The 20608-nt window shown below is 53.8% G+C and overlaps 1 protein-coding gene and 1 long non-coding RNA gene across 4 annotated transcripts in view; one reads left to right on the forward strand and one right to left on the reverse strand.

Annotated features, from left to right (window-relative positions):
- Positions 1-20608, forward strand: part of GNG7 (G protein subunit gamma 7) — a 205075-nt gene that overhangs the window by 151369 nt on the left and 33098 nt on the right. The window contains exon 3 of the mRNA XM_037994519.2: positions 9535-9574. The gene's annotated coding sequence lies outside the window, so the exon portion shown is untranslated. The remainder of the gene's footprint in view (positions 1-9534; positions 9575-20608) is intronic.
- LOC140711932 (uncharacterized) lies at positions 10320-19626 on the reverse strand. Of its 3 annotated transcripts, none has more exons than XR_012093273.1 (3): positions 14362-19626; positions 11455-12191; positions 10320-10707 (listed from the first exon to the last, which is right to left on the reverse strand). It is a non-coding gene; the product is annotated as an uncharacterized lncRNA (long non-coding RNA). The 3 variants fall into 3 exon arrangements; XR_012093271.1 differs by having other exon boundaries at positions 11170-12191; XR_012093272.1 differs by having other exon boundaries at positions 10320-10448; positions 10559-12191.

Genomic DNA, 20608 nt, shown 5'->3' on the forward strand with positions numbered 1-20608 from the left:
CTCAGCTGATATTTTATTGTATTTATTTCATTTCATTCCATTTTGAGAAAGGGTCTCACTATGTTGACCAGGGTGGTCTCAACCTCCTAGTCTCAAGTGGTCCTCCTGCCTCAGCCTCCCAAAGTGCTGGGATTGTAGGCATGAGCCACTGCATCTGGCCTGATTCTTTTTTTTTTTTTTTTTTAATGACCAGTGTATTACTTCCTAGGGTACCATGCACATGACTACAGATTGCAGGGCTTTAAATAAAAGACATTTTATAACAGTCTCCTCTCCCAGTTCTGGAGGCCAAAAGTCTGAGATCAAGGTGTCTGCAGGGCTGGGCTCCCTCCAGAGACTCCAGGGGCAGGGTCCTTCCTGTTTCTCCCAGCTTCTGGGGGCTCTAGCAGTCTTTGGCTTGTGGTCGTGTCACTCCAGTCTGCCTCCATCCCCACACAGCCGTGTCGTCTCCTCTGTGCCTCTAAATCTCTCCTTCTTGGTGTTTGTTTTTTTGTTTTGAGACAGAGTGGCGCTCTGCTACCCAAGCTAGAATGCAGTGGCACCATCTTGGCTCACTGCAGCCTCCACTTCTTGGGTTCAAGCAATTCTCATGCCTCAGCCTCCCAAGTAGCTGGGACTACAGGCATACGCCACCATACCTGGCTAACTTTTGTATTTTTGGTAGAGATGGGATTTCACCATGTTGGCCAGGCTAGTCTCGAACTCCTGGCCTGAAGCGATCCTCCTGCCTTGGCCTCCCAAAGTTCTGGGTTTACAGGTGTGAGCCACCGAACTCGGCCTGTGTCTCTCCTTCTTAAAAAGACACCAGTCATTGGATTTAAGGCCCACCCTACAAACAGGATGATGACTTCATCCCAAGATCCCTATCATCTTCCGTCTGCAGAGCCCCTATCTCGGAGAAGGTTACATGCCGAGCTTCCAGGAGGGTGTGAGCTTTTGCTGGACACTATTCAACTCCCTGCATTCAATACACATGCTTTTTCTTGAGTTGAAAATTACCTACACTTAAACAGGAGCCCGCCCTTACACACACAAACGCCATTCTTATTTGGCTAACCATCTTTTGATTTTTCCTTGCTGTTTCCCCCACCCCACCCAACCCCCAAATACCGCCTTCACCGTCTCCTCCATTCCCAGATTTGCAATGCTGTTTGTGTTATTTATGGATGAGCTTCAGATCCTCTCTGCCTCAAGGAAGCTTGGGTGGGAAGGTTTAAATAACTCGACAGTTGACAATTAGGCTAAAAATTCACTTAAAATGAGCCCACTGAAGGGTTCAAAAGTGTGACCTGGGCTGGGTGTGGTAGCTCATGCCCGTCATCCCAGCACTTTGGGAGGCCGAGGTGGACGGATCACTTGAGGTCAGGAATTCAAGACCAGCCTGACCAACATGGCAAAAGCCCATCTCTACTAAAAATCCCAAAATTAGCCAGGCGTGGTGGTGCATACCCGCAGTTCCGGCTACTATAGGGAGACTGAGGCAGGAGAATCACTTGAACCTGGGAGTCAGGTTGCAGTGAGCCAAGATCGTGCCACTGCACTCCAGCCTGGGCGACAGAAGTGAAACCTATCTCAAAACAAAACAAAAGTGTGACCTCTGTAATGCTTGGGAGTGGTTCTCTTGGGATCCTGAGTAGAGTATGGGGACATTTCTGGTAGTCACAACTACGGGGTGCTCCCAACATGGAGTGGGTGGAGGCCAGGGACGCTGCTCAGCACCCTATAGTGCCGAGGACGGCCCCACCGCAGAGAACGATCCAGCCCCAATGTCCAGAATACAGCGAGGGAGAGTCCTGTGTTCATTATTTGAAAAATGCTGAATCTGTCTCTTGCTCACACTGGACACTGGAAAATAAACTCCGATGGGGCCAATGGGGTAAACCAGGGGGACCCCCAGCTCCTGGGACTCTCCTCTCTCTCTCCCCCCACTCAGGGAGTGGATTTCAATGTGTGCAGCCTTCTGGGAACTCAGCAGAGTCTCTTGGGGGTCTGTGGAATCCCCTAAGATTCCAGTGTAGCCCGGGAGCGATTCTGCCCCCGCCACCAGGGTACACTCTGGTCATGTCTGGGGGCATCTGCTCCTGGCATGGAGTGCATGGAGGTCAGGGACACTGCTCAACACCCTGCAGTGCCCAGGATGGCCCCACCCCAGAGAAGGATCTGGCTCCACTGTCCACAGTGCCCAGGGGGAAAACCCTGTTGTAGGTATTGAAAGAGAGTGTCGCTTTCAGCTGAACAGAAATCATGAGTGTTAGTCATTTAAAAGAAAAGGAAAAGGGGCAGGGCGAGGTGGCTCACACCTGTCATCCCAGCACTTTGGGAGGCTGAGGCAGGAGAATCGCTTGAACCCGGGAGGCGGACGTTGCAGTGAGCCGAGATGGCGCCACTGCCATCCAGCCTGGGTGACAGAGCCAGACTCCGTCTCAAGAAAAAAAAAAAAAGAAGAAAGAAAAGAAAAAGGAACCCGCTGTAGATGTGTGTTCCTGGGGCTGAGCAGGTGGGGACCCCGGCAGCTCCCGGGCTGCGGTGACTCAGGGCTCCGGCTCTGTGTGAACCTGCAAATCCCAAGGGTGTTACTGCAAACCCCTGAGTGGGCGGAGGGCATGAATGCCTGCCCCCGACCCCGGTTTCTTTCTGAGACGCAGAATGCGGAGAAACTTCTCAGAGAAATGTCGGAGGAAGGGGATTACCCGCTGGTCTCCCAGAAGAGCCGGCGAAGCTCAGAAACAGGGTTTCCTGTTTCTCGGGTCGAGCCGGGGCAGCTGCTTCTGCTGGGCACTTTGCTGTCAGGCACTTTTCAGAGTGCAAAGAAGAGAAAGAAGCCAGCGTCTTTTCTTTTTTTTTAAACAGAGTTTCGCCCTTGTCGCCCAGGCTGGAGTACAGTGGTGTGATCTCGGCTCACTGCAACCTCTGCCTCCCGGGTTCAGGCGATTCTCCTGCCTCAGCCTCCTGAGTAGCTGGGATCACAGGCACCCGCTGCCATGCCTGGCTGATTTATATATATATATATATTTAGTAAAGACGGGGTTTCACCATGTTGGCCAGACTGGTCTTAAACTCCTGACTTCAGGTGATCCACCTGCCTCGGCCTCCCAAAGTGCTGGGATTACAAGCATGAGCCACCGCACCCGGCTAACCAGTGTCATTTGTATCCTCCTGAGAGAGGCTCTTGTGGGGATTGTGTGTCCAAGAGTGCTGACAGCCGGGAAGGTCAAGGACCCAGGCTGGGTGGGGTGCAGAGAGAAAGGGACGGGGGAGGGCAGGGCCCTTCCTGAGCACACAACGGCAGTGGTGCTGATGGAACCACAACTGTGACAGGACCTATCCAGGGTCTCCCCAGGGCACCGTGGATATTGGGGCCTGGGGTGGGGTCGTCCTGGGCACTGCAGGGTGCTGACAGCATCCCAGGCCTCCACCCACTCCATGCCAGGAGCACTCCCCGTCGTGACAACCACAGATGTCCCCAGACATTGCCCAATATCCTCTGGGAGCAGAGTCATCCTGGTTGAGCCCCCCTGGGTTAGGGGATTCCACAGACCCCCAAGAGACTCTGCGTCCCATGATCCTCTGCCCTGCTGAGGTCCCAGGAGGCTGCACACATGAACTCCACATCCTAAGTGGGGAGGGAGAGAGGAGGTGAGTCCCAGGAGCTGGGGGACCCCCTGGTTTACACCGTCTGCTCCATCAGGAGCTTATTCTGGTGCCTACTGTGAACAGAAATTGTACTCAATTGTTTTCCCAAATAATTTTTTTTTTTTTTTGAGACAGTCTCCCTCTGTTGCCCAGGCTGGAGTACAGTGGTATGATCTCGGCTCACTGCAACCTCCGCCTCCCAGGTTCAGGCAGTTCTCCTGCCTCAGCCTCCTAAGTACCTGGGATTACAGGCATGCACCACGCCTGGCTAATTTTTGTATTTTTAGTAGAGACGGGGTCTCCTCATGTTGGCCAGGCTGGTCTCAAACTCCTGACATCAAGTGATCCACCCACCTTGGCCTCCCAAAGTGCTGGGATGACAGGTGTGAGCCACCGCGCCCAGCCTTTTCCCAAATAATGAATTCAGGGTCTCCCCTGGGCCCTGTGGACATCAGGGCTGGATCCTTCTCTGGAGTAGTGCCGTCCTGGGCAACGCAGCGTTGCCCCATGCCAGGAGCACCCCCAAGTCAGGACAACCACAGTGTCCCCAGCCACCACCCAGGGTCCCCTGGGGGCAGGGCTACCCCCAGGTGAGAATCACTGCCTCAAGGGAAGGGCTGGGTGGGACGCAGAAATAAGGTGTGGAGGTACGGGGGTCCTGCGTGGGCCCCCTAAGGCAGGTCGGACCTCCTCTCCTGAGAGTCAACCCTGGGGGCCTTTGGGAGACAGACCTGTGGGATGGGGTGATGTGGGGGTCCAAGGCGGTCCCCTCCTTCCTGCCACCAGCCAGGCCTCATGGTGGGTGCCAGGCCAGGCCCTGAGCACACTGAGGAGGTGCAAGGGACAGGGTGGGTTTGTACTGTAACCCCCCTCATCGTTCATGGAGTCCGTATTTGCAAATTTGCTGGCTTGATGGTGTGTATTTGTGAACCCCAAATCAGTGCCTGGCGCACTTTTCCCTCTCATCCTGGGACACGCGCAGAGAGACAGAAATTAGTTGTGGGCGTGCGTTCCCTGAGCGGAGGCCACGCTCCGCCCTCCCATTTCCCCTCCCAGGTGGACGGCGTCCTCATTACTGTCAAGCGAGAGCCTCGGGGTTTGCGTTTTTCTGCTTTTTGGTGATTTTGCTGTTTGCAGTGGTCCCAGGCATCGTGCTGAGGCCCCTTCTCGTCTCCCTCGGGGCCTCGTGCAGGAACCGGTAGGTGAGAGAAGTTTCGCTCAGGCAGGTGTGAGAGAGCAGCTGCCCCGTTCAACACTCGTGTCATTGACAGGCATTCAGGAAGGCGCCTTTGGGCCGGGCGCATGGCTCACGCCTGTCATCCCAGTACTTTGGGAGGCTGAGGTGGGTGGATCATTTGAGATTGGGAGTTCAAGACCAGCCTGGTCAACATGGCGAAACCCTGTCTCTACTGAAAATACAAAAATCAGCCGGGCACAGTGGCTCACACCTGTCATCCCAGCACTTTGGGAGGCCGAGGCGGGCAGATCACCTGAGGTCGGGAGTTCGAGACCAGCCTGGCCAACATGGTGAAACCCCGTCTCTACTAAAAATACAAAATTAGCCAGGCGTGGTGGTGCATACCTGTAATCCCAGCTACTCCGGAGGCCAAGGCAGGAGAATCACTTGAGCCCAGGAGATTGACGCTGCAGCGAGCTGAGATTGCGCCATTGCACTCCAGCCTGGGCAGCAGAGTGAGACCCTGTCTCCAAAAAAAAAAATAGAAACGCACACAGAACAAGGTCATGTATTGATCAGATGAAGCAAAGGAAAGTTTCCTGAAACTCAAAGGAAACTAACCCTGCAAAAATATTCTCTAGGAGCAATGATTCATATTCGCAAACTCAGTTTTTGTGGTGACTTCACAGAACAGAACTACCACAAATAATGAGAATCAAATCAACTGCATATATATCTATGTGTATGTGTGTGTGTGTGTGTGTGTGTGTGTGTGTATCTTCTTTGTGACTATGAAAGGAATATTACTGGCCAGGTGTGGTGGCTCACACTTGTAATCCCAGCACTTTGGGAGGCCAAGGTGGGGGGATCACTTGAGGTCAGGAGTTTGAGACCAGCCTGACCAACAGGGTGAAACCCCGTCTCTACTAAAAATACAAAAAATAGCCAAGCGTGGTGGTTGGCTGCCTGTAATCCCAGCTACTTGGGAGACTGAGGCAGAATTGCTTGAGCTCAGAAGGCAGAGGTTGCAGTGAACTGAGATCGCGCCACCGCACTCCAGCCTGGGTGACAGAATGACACCTGTCTCAAAAAAATAAAAATAAAATAAAAAGGAAAGAAAGAGAGAAAGAAGAAAGAAAGAGAGAGAAAGAAGAAAGAAAGAGAGAAAGAGAAAGAGAGAAAGAAAGAGAGAGAAAGGAAGGAAGAGAAAGTTACATAACTTCATTTTGCAGGATCTGAGAATCACATAAGGATAGGAAAATCATCCACAATCCCAGTGCTTTATCCTTTCCCCAGACTTCTACATACCCACTCTTATTTTTAAAAATTGAGGTTCTATACACGGTTTGATCATCTACCTTTAAAACCTTTTTTGCTGGCCAGGTGCAGTGGCACATACCTGTCATCCCAGCACTTTAGGAGGCCAAGGTGGGAGGATCGCTTGAGACCAGGAATTTGAGACCGGCCTAGGCAACATGGCAAAACCCTGTCTCTACAAGAATAAAAATTAGCTGGGTGTGGTGGCATGCGCCTGTAGTCTCAGCTACTCAGGAGGCTGAGGAGGGAGGATCACTTGAGCCCAGGAGGTTGAGGCTGCAGTGAGCTGTGGTCATGCCATTGTACTCCAGCCTGAGTAACAGACCCTATCTCAGAAAAAAAAAGGACACAGTGCCCATCAGATCAGTGGCAAGGATAATGAAAATAATACAGTGTGCTGATGAAAAGCAATATTTCCAGCCACCTAAAAGTAACCCTGAAAGGCCGGGTGCAGTGGCTCATGCCTGTAATCCCAGCTCTTTCAGAGGCCAAGGTGGTCAGATCACAAGGTCAGGAGATCAAGACCATCCTGGCTAACACAGTGAAACCCCGTCTCTACTAAAAATACAAAAAATTACCCAGGCGTGGTGGCCCGTGCCTGTAGTCTCAACTACTTGGGAGGCTGAGGCAGGAGAATCGCTTGAATCCGGGAGGCAGAGGTTGCAGTGAGCTGAGATGGCTCTACTGCACTCCAGCCTGGGTGACAGAGCAAGACTCCATCTCAAAGAAAAAAAAAAGTGAGCCTGAGAGAGAAATGCACCGAGTCACCCATCAGAATGAGGAGCTGTGGTTCCCTGGTCAAGGGCCATGGCCTGGGACGGGGTCAAAGTCCTGTGGGTTCTGAGGCTGACCCGGGGCTGCAGGTGAGGTGGCCCCAGCATCCTCGGTCACTGTCCTGATTTTATGGATCAGGAGCTGAGGTCACACCGGGCTGGCCTGGGCACGTCACACTTACTCAGAGTTTGTGACGGGTCAGAAGTCTAATTTCCCGTCTTTCTCTATCACGGTCCTGGAACCGTGCTGCTGCTCCATTCGCTGACCCGGCCGGGTGGAGCCTCTGAGTCTTCTGTGAGTGCAGGCGCCTTTGGGCGGGAGGGTGGAAAATTCCTGCAGCCCCTCGTTTCTTGAGTTGGTGCGTGTTTACTAGCAGGACCTTGCTTTAGATACAGGTCTGGGTGGAGGCTCTTGCTCCTGCGTGCATGTGTGTGTGAACGTGTGTGTGCACGTGTGTGTGTCTGTGTGCACTTGTGTGTGTCTGTGTGTGCACGTGTCTGTGTGTGCATGCAAATGTGTATGCCTGTGTGTCTTGTGTGTACGCGTGCGTGTCTGTGTGCATGTGTCTGTGTGTGTGTGTCTGTGCATGTGTGCATGTGTACAGTGCACGTGTGTGTACGTGCATGTGTGCGTGTGTGTGAGCGTGCGTGTGTGCATGTCTGTGTGTGTGAGTGTATGATGTGTTTGCGTGTGTGTGCATGCAAATGTGTGTGCATGTGTCTTGTGTACACGTGCGTGTCTGTGTGTGTGTGTGAGTGTGCGTGTATGCATGTGTGTGCGTGTGTCTGTGTGTGTGCATGTGTGTGAGTATGCGTGTGTGTGCGTGCATGTGTGCGTGTGTGTGTGTGTAGAGGTGGGAGGGGAGGCAGTCCCCTGGATGTCTGTAGGTCACTAAGAGGTCAGGGATCTCACATGGTGTGATTCTGCCCCCCAGGGGACCCTGGGCTGTGTCTGGGGACATTTGTGGCCAACACATCTGTGGGTGCTCCTGGCATGGAGCAGGTGGAGGCCAGGGGCGCTGCTCAGCACCCCACAGAGCCCAGGATGGTCCCACCCCAGAGAACAATCCGGCGCTGGTGTCCGTAATGCTGGGTGTGGGGAGAGACCCTGGCTTAGGAGAAGGTGACCCCAGCCACCGCCTTCCTGCAGCTGAGACCCGGGAGCCTCCGGAAAAGGCAGGATTCGGCCTCCCCGGCTGGGCTGAAGTTGGGGAGGCTTCCCGCCGACCTCAGCTTCCTTGGCCTGGGATGCAGCCCCGGGGCGCAGGGCTGCTGAGAAAGTGTCGTATGTGCGTCGCCCGACTCCAGCCCAGGACAGCAGCCGTGTGGCTCTTCTTTGTGTCGGTGGAAAAAAACCCATTGGTGGGTGGAAACAGCAAATGTTTCTGAAGGAAGAGGGGCTGGGCCTGCTTCAGAGACCACAGGGGCCCTTCAGGGCAGGCGGGAAAGAGCCTCGGCCACGTCAACCCGGCCCAGCCCGGCCTCGGGCAGCTCAGGAGGTTGGGCCTGGGTTGGGCCCAGTGCAGGGGGCATCTGCTGACCTCGCCGGGCAAGGCCACTGCAGGGTGAGCCTCGCTACGCAGGACGGAGCCTCCCCTAGCGCTGACAGTGCTGCAGCTCCTGGCTTCTCCAAGTGGGACTGGCGGCTCAGCAGCAGAGCAGTGGTGGCCTAACCGGGAGACACAGAACCGGGCATCTGGGCTCACTGTGCACAAATCCCGGCCCCATGACCTCGGCTGGTGTAGACGCTCAGCAAGGCAGGGGCCTCTGCCTGCCTCGGGCCTCCTTGTCCACAAAATAGGAGGCTGCCGCGAAGCTGAAGGAGGCAGATGGCTGCCTGCCTCTCCCTCCAGGCCTTAGTGGGAGTCAGGAAAGACCACGAAAGGTGGTCCCCGTCGCCCTGTCACGATCTGTGCACTCTGCATCAGAGATGGATGCAGGACCCGGCTGTATCCAGGGTCCGGCTTGGAGCAGAGGATTCTGTTCCATGAAAAACCGCAGCTCCAAAGGCCCTAGTCCTCCCCCCTCCCGCCCAACCCCGGAGACCAATCACGGGGGCATGGAGCCGTCCTTCCCTTCCTATTGACCTCCTGGCCCTGGGCGGCTCACATGAGACCCCCGGCCTTCCTGCCCCCTGTATACCTGTCACTTCCTCCATTCGGGGTTAATTGGTTTGTCCCCAGTTTCCACTTTCCACCTCTCCCTTTGCCCGGCACGTGGCTTACATCAAAGTAGAAATCAGAGATGGAAAAACACCAAAGTATGCCATGGGAAGGCTCCGTGCCTGGATATTTTGTTTTTCTTGCACTGGTGTGTCTGATGGACTGGACTTTGAGTGTGGGGTTGGAGCTCCCTTGTTCTGAAATGGAATAACACAAGTTTCTAGAAAGATAATCTGCCCTGTTGTCCTGCAAGAGAAACCTACAGGTCTTTTCCGTGTGGATCGGTGGTAAACAATAAAACTGATTCTGCCCCCGTTTTCTCCGGAGGGCATGGCCATTTCGAATCCCCATGCCTCATTTTTGGGGACAGCAATGTCGTTCTCCGATACAAGCTGGAGGTAGCTCTGTGAGTTCCTTGTAAGTGAAAAATATGTAACCATGCTTTTCTCTTTCTCTATCCTTTTTTAAACAGGGTTTACAGCAAGCCGTGATTCCTGAGGAAACTAAAAAAGGTATGTGGCATTTTCTCTTACTTCATGAGCTTGGAATCTCTTGTTTTTTAGAAAAAGGAACAAACAAGCTCTAGTCTTTTATGTGTGCCTGACACACTGGGAGGTTGAGTCATCCCATAAAAGGGCTCTGGGCTCAGAGCCAGGAAACCTGAGTTCAAATCCCAGATCCCCTTTTACCAGCTCTGCCCCGTTTGGGTGGGTTCCGGTCAACTGTCTGCGGAGGAGATGACGTTCTCCATTTTGCAGGAAGGTTGCAAAGATTAAACAAGGATATAGATACAAAAATATAAAAATGGCCGGGGGCAGTGGCTCACGCCTGTAATCCCAGCACTTTGGGAGGCCAAGGCAGGCGGGTCACCTGAGGTTGGGCGTTAGAGACCAGCCTGGCCAACATGGCGAAACCCCGTCTCTACCAAAAATACAAAAATTAGGTGGGCATGGTGGCGGGTGCCTGTAATCCCAGCTACTCTGGAGGCCGAGGCAGGAAAATCGCTTGAACCCAGCAGATGGAGGTTGCAGTGAGCCGAGATCACGCCGCTGTACACTAGCTTGGGCAATAGAGCGAGACTGTCTCAAAAAATATATATATATAACATATATATTTTATAACAGTATATATATAACATTTTATAACATTTATTAAATATATATTATATATAACACTTATTTTATAACATATATAACATATTTTATAACATTTATAAAATATATATTATATATAACATATATTTTATATACACATGCACATATATATATGTATACACAGTGGCGTGCACCCGTAGTCCCAGCTACTCAGGAGGCTGAGGCAAGAGGATTGCTTGAACCCAGGAGTTCGAGGTTGCAGTGAGCTATGATCACAACACTGCACTCCAGCCTAGGTGATAGAGCGAGACCTGGTCTCTTAAAAAATATATATATACACGTACATACGTATATACACACACAAGTGTGTATATATACATGTATATACGTATATATACATACCCAGTGTGGTGGCACATGCCTATAATCCTAGGATTTTGGGAGGCTGAGGCAGAAGGATCACTTGAGCCCAGGAGGTGGAGGCTGCTGTGAGCTGTCATTGTGATTGCACCCTTGGACTCCACACTGGGCAACAGAGTGAGACCAGGTCTCTAAAATAAAGAAAAGAAAAATATATACATACACACATATATAATATGTATATGTAACATATATACTATATATATTATATATGCATATTTTATATATATATACTCAACACCATGCTGGCATCTAAGCCAGTATCTAAGAGATGTGAGTGGAACCTGAAACCACAGCTGATCTGTTTCATTCGTGTTTTTCTAGGAATTTGTCCGTTTCACGTAGATGACCTAATTGGGTGTCACACACTGGTTGATAATACTACGGTATTCTCTGATAATGCTTTTTATTTCCATAAAGTTGGTAGTCATGTGTCCCCCTTTCGTTTCGTTTCTGCGCGTAGTTATTTGCATCTTATTTCCTTTTTTTTTTTTTTTTTTTTTTTTTTGGTTTTGCTTTTGGTCAGCCTCGCTAGAGGTTTGTCAATCTTGTAGCTCTTTTCAAAGAAGCAACTTTTGGTTTCGTCGACTCACCAGTTTTTCTCATCTCTGTCTTGTTTATCGCTGCTCTGATCTTTACAATTTCCTTCCTCCTGCTGGCTTGGGGCTGCCTTTGTTCTTCCATTTCTGGTTCCTTAAGGCAGCAGTGCTCAACCTTTTTGGCACCAGGGAGTGGATTCGTGGAAGACAGTTTCTCCACGGACGGTGGGGGAGCCGGGGGGAGGGTTTGGGGGCGATTCAAACGCGTTACTTTTATTGTGCACTTTATTTCTGTTATTATTATATTGTAATATATAATAAAATAATTCCACAACTCACCATAATGTGGGATCAGTGGGAGCCTGGAGCTTGTTTCCTACAACTAGATGGTCCCTGGGCTGGGTGTGGTGGCTCACACCTGTCATCCCAGCACTTTGGGAGGCTGAGGCGGGCGGATCACTCAAGGTCAGGAGTTCGAGACAAGCCTGGCCAACAATATGAAACCCCGTCTCTACTAAAAATACAAAAATTAGCCAGGCGTTGTGGTGGACACCTGGAGTCCCAGCTACTTGGGAGGCTGAGGCAGGAGAATTGCTTGAATCCGGGAGGCGGAGGTTGCAGTGAGCCGAGATCGTGCCATTGCACTCCAGCCTGGGCAACAGAGCGAGACTCTGTCTCAATAACTAACAAACAAAAACTAGATGGTCCCATCTAGAGGTGATGGGAGTCAGTGACAGATCGTCAGGCATTAGATTATTTCTGTTTGTTTATTTTGAGACAGAGTCTGTCTCTGTTGCCCACTTTGGAGTGCAGCGGCGTGATCTTAGCTCACTGCAACCTCCGCCTCCCGGGTTCAAGCGATTTCCGGCTAATTTTTTGTATTTTTTAGTAGAGACGGGGTTTCATCGTGTTGGCCAGTCGAGACCATTAGGCATTAGATTCTCATAAGGAGCGCGCAGCCGAGATCCCTCCCATGCACAGTTCACAGTAGGGCTCATGCTTCTGTGAGAATATGATGCTGCCGCTGATGTGACGGGAGGCGGAGCTCAGGCCGGAATGCAAGCGACGGGGAGCAGCTGTGAATACAGAAGCAGCAGCAGGTGCCGTGGCTCACACCTGTAATCCCAGCCCTTTGGGGGGTCAAGATGGGAGAATCGCCTGAGGTCAGGAGTTCGAGACCAGACTGGCCAACATGGCAAAACCCCGTCTCTACTAAAAATTTAAAAAATTAGCCAGGCGTGGTGGCACATGCCTGTAATCCCAGCTACTCGGGAGACTGAGGCAGGAGACTCACTTGAACCCGGGAGGCAGAGGTTGCAGTGACCCGAGATTGTGCCATTGCACTCCAGCCTGGGGGGCCAGAGCGAGACTCTGTCTCAAAAATATATATATATATAATTTAAATATATATGTTATTTATAAATATATATATTTGTTTATATGTATTTATATATGTTTTTACATTAGATAAATATATATTTGTAAATATATTTTTATATAAATAATAAAAGATGGCATGAAAATATGATTTACCAGCATGGCAGAGCTTGTTGGCATTGCCTAGATTTTGCCCCCAAGGTGAGTGCCTCATGGCCTCACCCTAGTCTCGGCCCCCACACACCTGACACTCAGGATGACGACGAAGACAGTGATGATTTAAAACGTGGCCGATGGTCAAGGGGTCACACGTGCCCGTGGTGTCTGGTCTGGATCCTTTTATGTCCCTCTCCATGAATATATTCTCCATGGAGAAGTCCCTGCCCTCCCTCCTGTTTTCTGACTGGGAGACCAGACCTAGGAGGTCAGACGGCCAGTGTGAGGTCCCTGGAGCCTGTCCTGAGCCCGGTCCTCTGGGACACGCACGTGCTGGCCAATGGCAGCGCGGCTGGATAGCAGGTGGCACGGAGCTGCCTGGGCAGGGCTCAGGTGTCTCCAGGCTGCAGGCTCAAGCCGCCAGCCACGTGGCCACGTGCCGTGGGGATTAGGTCCCTGTGCTGCAGCATCTGCTTGGAGGGATGACAAGAAGCTCCAGCAATGACATCAGGCAGCTCTCGTCGGGCCCTGGCTAAGTCCCCTGGCCCTGTTCCCAGCAGCCCAGCCATCCCCACCACTGACGCCTCCCCAGTCCTCAGCTCCCCTACTCAGTGACTCAGCAGACACCTCTCCCGTGCCCCCTGCAGGCCAGGTCCACTGCTGCAATTCCTTCAGTTCTCCTAGGATCCCTGGGGAGCAGGGCTCATTGTCCCCATTTTATAGGTGGGGAAACTGAGGCTCGGCAACCAAAAGATGCAGCAATGCCCAGGGGCTGGTCAGAGACAGAGCGGGATTGGAGTCATAAGACTCTGGCCACTGAGTAGCTGGTGGTCCCTCAGGCTGTGTGGGCCACCTGCTCATTGGCACAGGCCCCTCAGAACCCAGCAGGGCCATGGTCATTCTCCCTGGGGGATAGTCACAGAAGCTGGGACTGGGTGAGGAGGTGAGCAGAGGTGGTCGGGCACGGTGGCTCCTGCCTATAATCCCAGCACTTTGAGAGGCTGAGGTGGGCAGAGATCACTTGAGGTCAGGAGTTCAAGGCCAGCCTGGACAACATAGTGAAACCGTGACTCTACCAAAAAATAAAAAAATTAGCCAGCTGTGGTGGCGATCGCCTGTAATCTCGGCTACTCGGGAGGCTGAGACAGGAGAGTCAGTTGAACCCAGGAGGCAGAGCTTGCAGTGAGCTGAGATCATGCCACAGCACTCCAGCCTGGGCAACAGAGCAAGACTCCGTCTCAAAAAAAGCCAGCAAGGAGGGTCGCCACGGGGGCTGGATGAGACGGTGCCTCCCAGCAGCTCCTTCTCCTGCGTTCTACCCACTTCCTGTGAGCCGGTCTCAACCCAAACCCTCTTCCCCCATCCCACAAGAATTCTGAGAGTCAGGGCACCCCAGCCCCGAGGCAGCCACATTTCCCCTTTCCACTGAGAGCTGCGAGAGGTCTCGGCACTTCCTGGGGCAGCCCAGGACTTGGGCTGTGTTTCTTCATCAGCAAGAAAAGGCGTAATGGAATTTGGATAGACAAGAAAAGGGGATGTAAGCGTGAGCAAAACCACACACTCCATCTCATTGTTAGAAATTCCATGCGTGTCATCAAAACCTCATCTTGGGACAGAGGCCAAGACGAACTCACTGTCACAAGGCACTTTGTGCACAGCAAGGGTGCCGGTGTCCCTGTCACCCCCACCCTCACCCCGGGTCTGCTGGCTTACCCTGGATACAGCAGCCTTGTGGTTCCTCCCTCCTGGTCAGCTGGTGCCTGGTAGCTGCAGCCGTGGTAGCTGCAGTGGTTCCTCTCCGGAAGGTTCTGGAGGAGAGACTGAAATTCCCATGCTTAGGCTCACCATGCTCTGTGTGAACCTCCAGATGAAAACGCAGCCCCGGCCGGGTGTGGTGGCTCAAGCCTGTCATCCCAGCACTTTGGGAGGCCGAGGCGGGCGGATCACGAGGTCAGGAGTTCAAGACCAGCCTGGCCAAGATAGTGAAACCCCGTCTCTACTAAAAATACAAAAATTAGCCAAGTGTGGTGGTGGGTGCCTGTAATCCCAGCTTCTCGGGAGGCTGAGGCAGGAGAATCGATTGAACCCGGGAGGCTGAGGTTGCAGTGAGCCGAGATTGCACCACTGCACTCCAGCCTGGGCGACAGAGTGAGACCATCTCCAAAACAAAACGAAAAACAAAAAGTGCAGCCCTGTTTTATTGTTTGTTTTTGTTTTTGTTTTGAGACGGAGTCTCGCTCTGTCGCCCAGGCTGGAGTGCAGTGGCCGGATCTCAGCTCTCTGCAAGCTCCGCCTCCTGGGTTTACGCCATTCTCCTGCCTCAGCCTCTCCTGAGTAGCTGGGACTACAGGCGCCCGCCACCTTGCCCGGCTAGTTTTTTTTTGTATTTTTTAGTAGAGACGGGGTTTCACCGGGTTAGCCAGGATGGTCTTGATCTCCTGACCTCCTGATCCGCCCGTCTCGGCCTCCCAAAGTGCTGGGATTACAGGCTTGAGCCACCGCGCCCGGCCAATGCAGCCCTGTTGAAGCCCTCCCTCCAGGTCCTCCTCCACCTCTGCCCCAAACCTGGCTGCCATTTTTGCCGAAATGTACATCCTGGACTGAAACTTGCCAACTTGCCCTTTGCTGTGTTTGAGCTTCGAGCATTGAACCAGACACAGTTGGGCCAGCGCAGGAGCCAGGGTTCTCTCCAGCGATCCTGACAGTTTGCTGCCAAACCTTCGTGTCCAGACCTAGTGTCCCCCCGGGGGTCCCTCGGGTTTGGAACTGCCTTGGCATTGAGGATTCAAGGTGTGTGGCAGGAACAGGGACCCAGGAAACCCTCTGGTGGCCTCAGCCTGCCCAGCTTCATCACTTGAACCTGTCGGGACGCAAACAACATGCACATTTCACAAGAAAGGCCACTGCCCGCTGGAACATCCCTTCCACCAGGGTCTCTGGGTCTTAGCATCACTGACATTAGGCTCAGATTATTCTTGAGATGGTGTTGTCTTTGTTTGTTTATTTGTTTTGTTTTTTGAGGCAGAGTCTCGCTCTGGCACCCAGGCTGGAGTGCGGTGGCGCGATCTCAGCTCACTGCCACCTCTGCCTCCTGGGTTCAAGCAATTCTCCTGCCTCAGCCTCCCGAGTATCTGGGACTACAGGCACCCACCACCACGCCCAGCGAATTTCTTTTGTATTTTCGTAGAGACCAGGTTTCACCGTGTTGCCTATGCTGGTCTCAAACTCCTGAGCTCAGGCAATCTGCCCGCCTCGGCCTCCCAAAGTGCTGGGATGACAGGCACGAGCCACTGCACCTGGGGTTTTTGTTTTTGTTTTTGTTTTTTTCCATTGTTAACATGAAAACATCCCTAATGATTCTTAGCCCTCAGGGAGAACCTCCCTGAGCCTGTGGTTTTCTGGGAGTTTCTAACAACGCCAGACCTGGAGTGGGGTGGCCCTGGAGACGTCACACACACGATGCTGGTGACCTCTAGCCATTCTGATGACGTGACCTGGAGCCCACGGGCCACAGCAGAGAACCACAGACCCGAGGTCCGTCCTTGGCCATGCATGTGCCCAGATGGACCAGCCCCTGCTGCAGAGCCCAGAGGGGTGGGCGCACCAGGCCACGTGCACGCATGCGCAGGAGCAGCACCTGCTACGGATGGAAGTGGGGCAGGCACTCCACGTCGGAGGGCTGCCTGGGCCTGGGAGCCTCCGTCTTGGGAAGGAGATGGGCCCTGAGAACAGAGTGGGTTCCGGGAAGTAACACCCTCCGTGAACTCGCTGCACCACGGCCTCCAGCCCCTTCCATCCAAGTGGCGTCTTTAGTACCCAGCGTCTGGGATGTGCCTGGGGTCGGCAGCACAAAGGCCTCAAAAAACATCTATGTCCTAATCCCTGGAAGCTGTGGCTGTGTCTCCATTTCAGTAGTCTGAAATTCCAGCTACTCGGGAGGCTGAGGCAGAAGAATCGCTTGAACCCACGAGGCGGAGGTGGCAGTAAGCCGAGATCGGGCCACTGCACTCCAGCCTGGGTGACAGGGACTCTGCAGATGGTATTGAGTGAAGGACCCCCCCCCCCGAGTCGCCAGAGCACCACCCTGGATGACCCGGAGGGTGCAGTGACCTCACAGGATCCTCATGAGAGGACACAGGAGGTTGAAAGTCAGAGAGAGACTGGAAGAGGCTGTGCTGTGTCTCGTGAAGGGAGAGGAAGGGGCCCGAGCCGAGGGATACCCGAGCCTCTAGAGGAAAGGCGGGAAAGGGATTCTGCCCTGGCACCTCCAGGAGGGACCAGCCCTGCCCGTGCCTTGATTTTAACCCCGTGAGGCCCATGTTGGACTCTGAGCTCAGTGCTGTGAGATGAGAAACATGTCATGTGCAGCAGCCACAATGTCACATTACGCAATGAATGTCCAGGGAGCTGCCAGTGTGCCGAGAAGGGGTTTTAGTGCAGCCTGGCTGTGCATGGATGGTTGCGATCAGGGACTTCTCAGAGGGGATGACATCGGTGGGGCTTTGCAGGATGTGTAGGAGTCTGCTGGGGGACCTGGGTGGAGAAAGACCCACCTGTGCCGAGGTGGGAAGGCCTGGTACTGCCCTGTGGACTCTTCCCAACCCTCCTGCCCTTCAGCTCCCGAGCACCACCATCACAAGGCCGGCGCTGCCCCTTGCCCTGGCCTGGGGCCAGGGTGACAGCATTTCCTCAGCCAGGAAGCCCAGAACTGAAGTGACAGGAGCCACGGGGTTGTGTCCTGGCCCGGCCCCAGTTCCCGGGCTTGCAAACTCTCACATGACCGTGGTCATCCCCCACCCCCGCCGACCCCACCGCCGGGTGGACAGAGAGCAGCTTTTCTTTTCTCCCGCTCCCGTCACCGCGGAGACTAAACCCACATTGGCGGCACGTCACCCTCTGTCATCGCGGCCTCTTTGTCTGAACAAGCCGGCTCATTCTTAGGCTCCAAGCTCCGGCCGAAGGCAGCGGCGGGACCTGCCCCGCTGGTCTATTTTTCACTTTCTCGTGGGCACCTCATTCATTCCCTCTCTTTAGCCCCTTCTAAATATAGCTGCCCCGGGGACCGATTTAGACTGGGAGCAAAGGGCCCGCGCTGACAGGGACAGTCACAAGGCGCTGTTTTCCAGCCAGGGTGCGGCCCTCCCGTCCGTGTGGCAGAGGCCCCCCCACTGCAGCCCTGGGCCCCACGGCCCTGCCTTGAGGTCACAGAGCCACTAACGGTCAGAGCTGGCACGAAGGCCCCACACATAGCTGCCCTCCCAGGCCCTGCTGGGGTGACCTGGCCCTGGAGGGGCTGCAGGTGCGGGGAAGGGCCCATCCTGGGTGCAGGGTCTCTGCATGCAGACTCTGGTTGCTGATGGGGACCTGGGGTTCTGTGGAGGGGGCAGCAGTTGTAGCCATTGTCAGACCTGTCTCTTGTATTAAAGTTTCCATGTCAGTCGGGCTCCCGGGGCTCTGCGTGGATCCGCCTCTTTGGCGTCCGGGTGAGAGCATGGCAGGGCATGGGGGGGTCTGCATCCCCGCTGCCAGGGCACATATCAACGCCTGACCCTCGCCCTGTGCCTTCTCACCCTGATGGCCTGTGTCCGCTCTCGAAGCCATGTGCACCTTTCTTTTTCGTTTGTTTGTTTGTTTTGTTTTGTTTTGTTTTTGAGGCAGAGTCTGGCTCCGTTGCCCAGGCTGGAGTGCAGTGGCGCAATTTTGGCTCACCGCAACCTCCACCTCCCCGGTTCAAGCCATTCTCCTGCCTCAGACTCCCAAGTAGCTGGCATTACAGGTGCCCACCACCACTCCTGGCTAATTTTTTTGTATTTTTAGTAGAGAGGGGGGTTTCACCATGTTGGCCAGGCTGGTCTTGAACTCCTGACCTCAGGTGATCCGCCCGCCTCGGCCTCCCAAAATTACAGGCATGAGTCACTGCACCTGGCTTTTTTTTTTTTTTTTTTTTTTTTAAAGACAGGTTCACTCTTGTTGCTTAGGCTGGAATATAGTGGTACAATCTTGGCTCATTGCAACCTCGCCTCCCAGGTTCAGGCGATTCTCCTGCCTCAGCCTCCTGAGCAGCTGGGATTACAGGCATGCGCTACCATGCCCAGCTAATTTAGAATTTTTTTATTAGAGACGGGGTTTCACTATGTTGACCAGGTTGGTCTTGAACCCCTGACGTCAAGTGATCCACCCACCTCGGTCTCCCAAAGTGCTGGGAATACAGACATGAGCCACCGCGCCCGGCCTATGTGTGCACCTTTCTGCAGAGTCTAAACCAGGGTCCCCTAGGCCTGTAGACGTGGGGGCAAGATCGTTCTAGGTGGGGCTGTCCTGGGCACTGTAGGGTGCTGAGCAGTGTCCCTGGCCTCTACCCACTCCAGGCCAGGAGCACCCCCTACTTACGACAACCACAGATGTCCCCAGACATCGCCCAGGGGCCCCTGGGGGGCAGAATTACCTCTAGGTGAAACCCCCAGAGATAGAGGATTCCATGGACCCTCAAGAGACTCTGCATCCCATGATCCTCTGCCTTGCTGAGGTCCCAGGAGGCTGCACACAAGGAAATCCACACTGAGTTGGGAGGGAGAGAGGAGGTGAATCTCAGGAGCTGGAGGTCCCCCTGGTTCACACCGTCTGCCCCATTGGGAGCTTATTCTGGTGTGGGTGGGGATTGAACCCCATTTTCCCTAAATAATTAACTCAAGGTCTCCTCCCTCAGCACTGTGGACAGTGGGGTCAGATCCTTCTCTGGGGTGGGGCTGTCCTGGACACTTACGGTTGCTGAGCAGCGTCCCTGGCCTCCACCCACTCCATGCCAGGCGCTCCCTCAACCCCGACAACCACAGATGTCCCAGGCATCGCCCTGGGTTTCCTGGCGGGGCTGAATCAGCCCCCCTCCCCCATTAAGAGCCACTGTTGGCCCGGCATGATGGCTCGTGCCTAAAATCCCAGCACTTTGGGAGGCCGAGGCGGACAGATCACCTGAGGTCAGGAGTTTGAGACCAGCCTGGCCAACACGATGAAAGCCCATCTCTTTTTTTTTTTTTTTTTTTTTGAGACGGAGTCTCGCTCTGTCGCCCAGGCTGGAGTGTAGTGGCGCGATCTCGACTCACTGCAAGCTCCGCCTCCCGGGTTCACACCATTCTCCTGCCTCAGCCTCCCGAGTAGCTGGGACTACAGGCGCCCGCCGCCACGCCCAGCTAATTTTTGCATTTTTAGTACAGACGGGGTTTCACCGTGTTAGCCAGGATGGTCTCAATCTCCTGACCTCGTGATCCGCCCGCCTCGGCCTCCCAAAGTGCTAGGATTACAGGCGTGAGCCACTGCGCCCGGCGAAAGCCCATCTCTACCAAAAATACAAAACTTAGCTGGACATGGTGGGGATAGGGGGGCGTCTGTAACCCCAGCTACTCGGGAGGCTGAGGCAGGAGAATTGCTTGAACCCAGGAACCGGAGGTTGCAGTGAACCGAGATCCCGTCACCGTACACTGTCCTCAGGGGCTTCTGTGACATGCACGGAGGTTCTATGGCTCCCGGAGGTGCGCATGGCTGAGGCCCTCATGCCCACAACAGGTGTGCAGATGTGCACATTAACGCAGGTGCCCGGGGACACAGCTCTCTGCAAACCCAGCTGCCCCAGCCACGGTACAAGGGCAACTTGTTCCTCGCAGTGCCTCGGAGCCTTCTCTTCTCTCCCAAACTACTGTTCTGTTTTGTTTGGGTTTGGATCTTTTCCTCTCTAAACATAACACCCTGTCTCTTTTGTCTCTGAACACTGTGTTCTCAGAAGCAGTCATCCCTCCACGGCGAAGGGCTGACGTTTCCACTCCAAGCATTGTTTCCCCTCCCGCCAAATCTGGCTGCTGTTTTTGTTGCTTGGGGTTTATTTTTCTTCCCTTTTTCGTGGCAGGCAGAGGTTTGGAGGGGTGAAGGGGGGATTGCCAGGCCCCCAGGAGGAAAGAGTCCAGGAGCT

This window comes from Chlorocebus sabaeus, chromosome 6, assembly GCF_047675955.1.
Source record: "Chlorocebus sabaeus isolate Y175 chromosome 6, mChlSab1.0.hap1, whole genome shotgun sequence".
Lineage (NCBI taxonomy): Eukaryota > Metazoa > Chordata > Mammalia > Primates > Cercopithecidae > Chlorocebus > Chlorocebus sabaeus.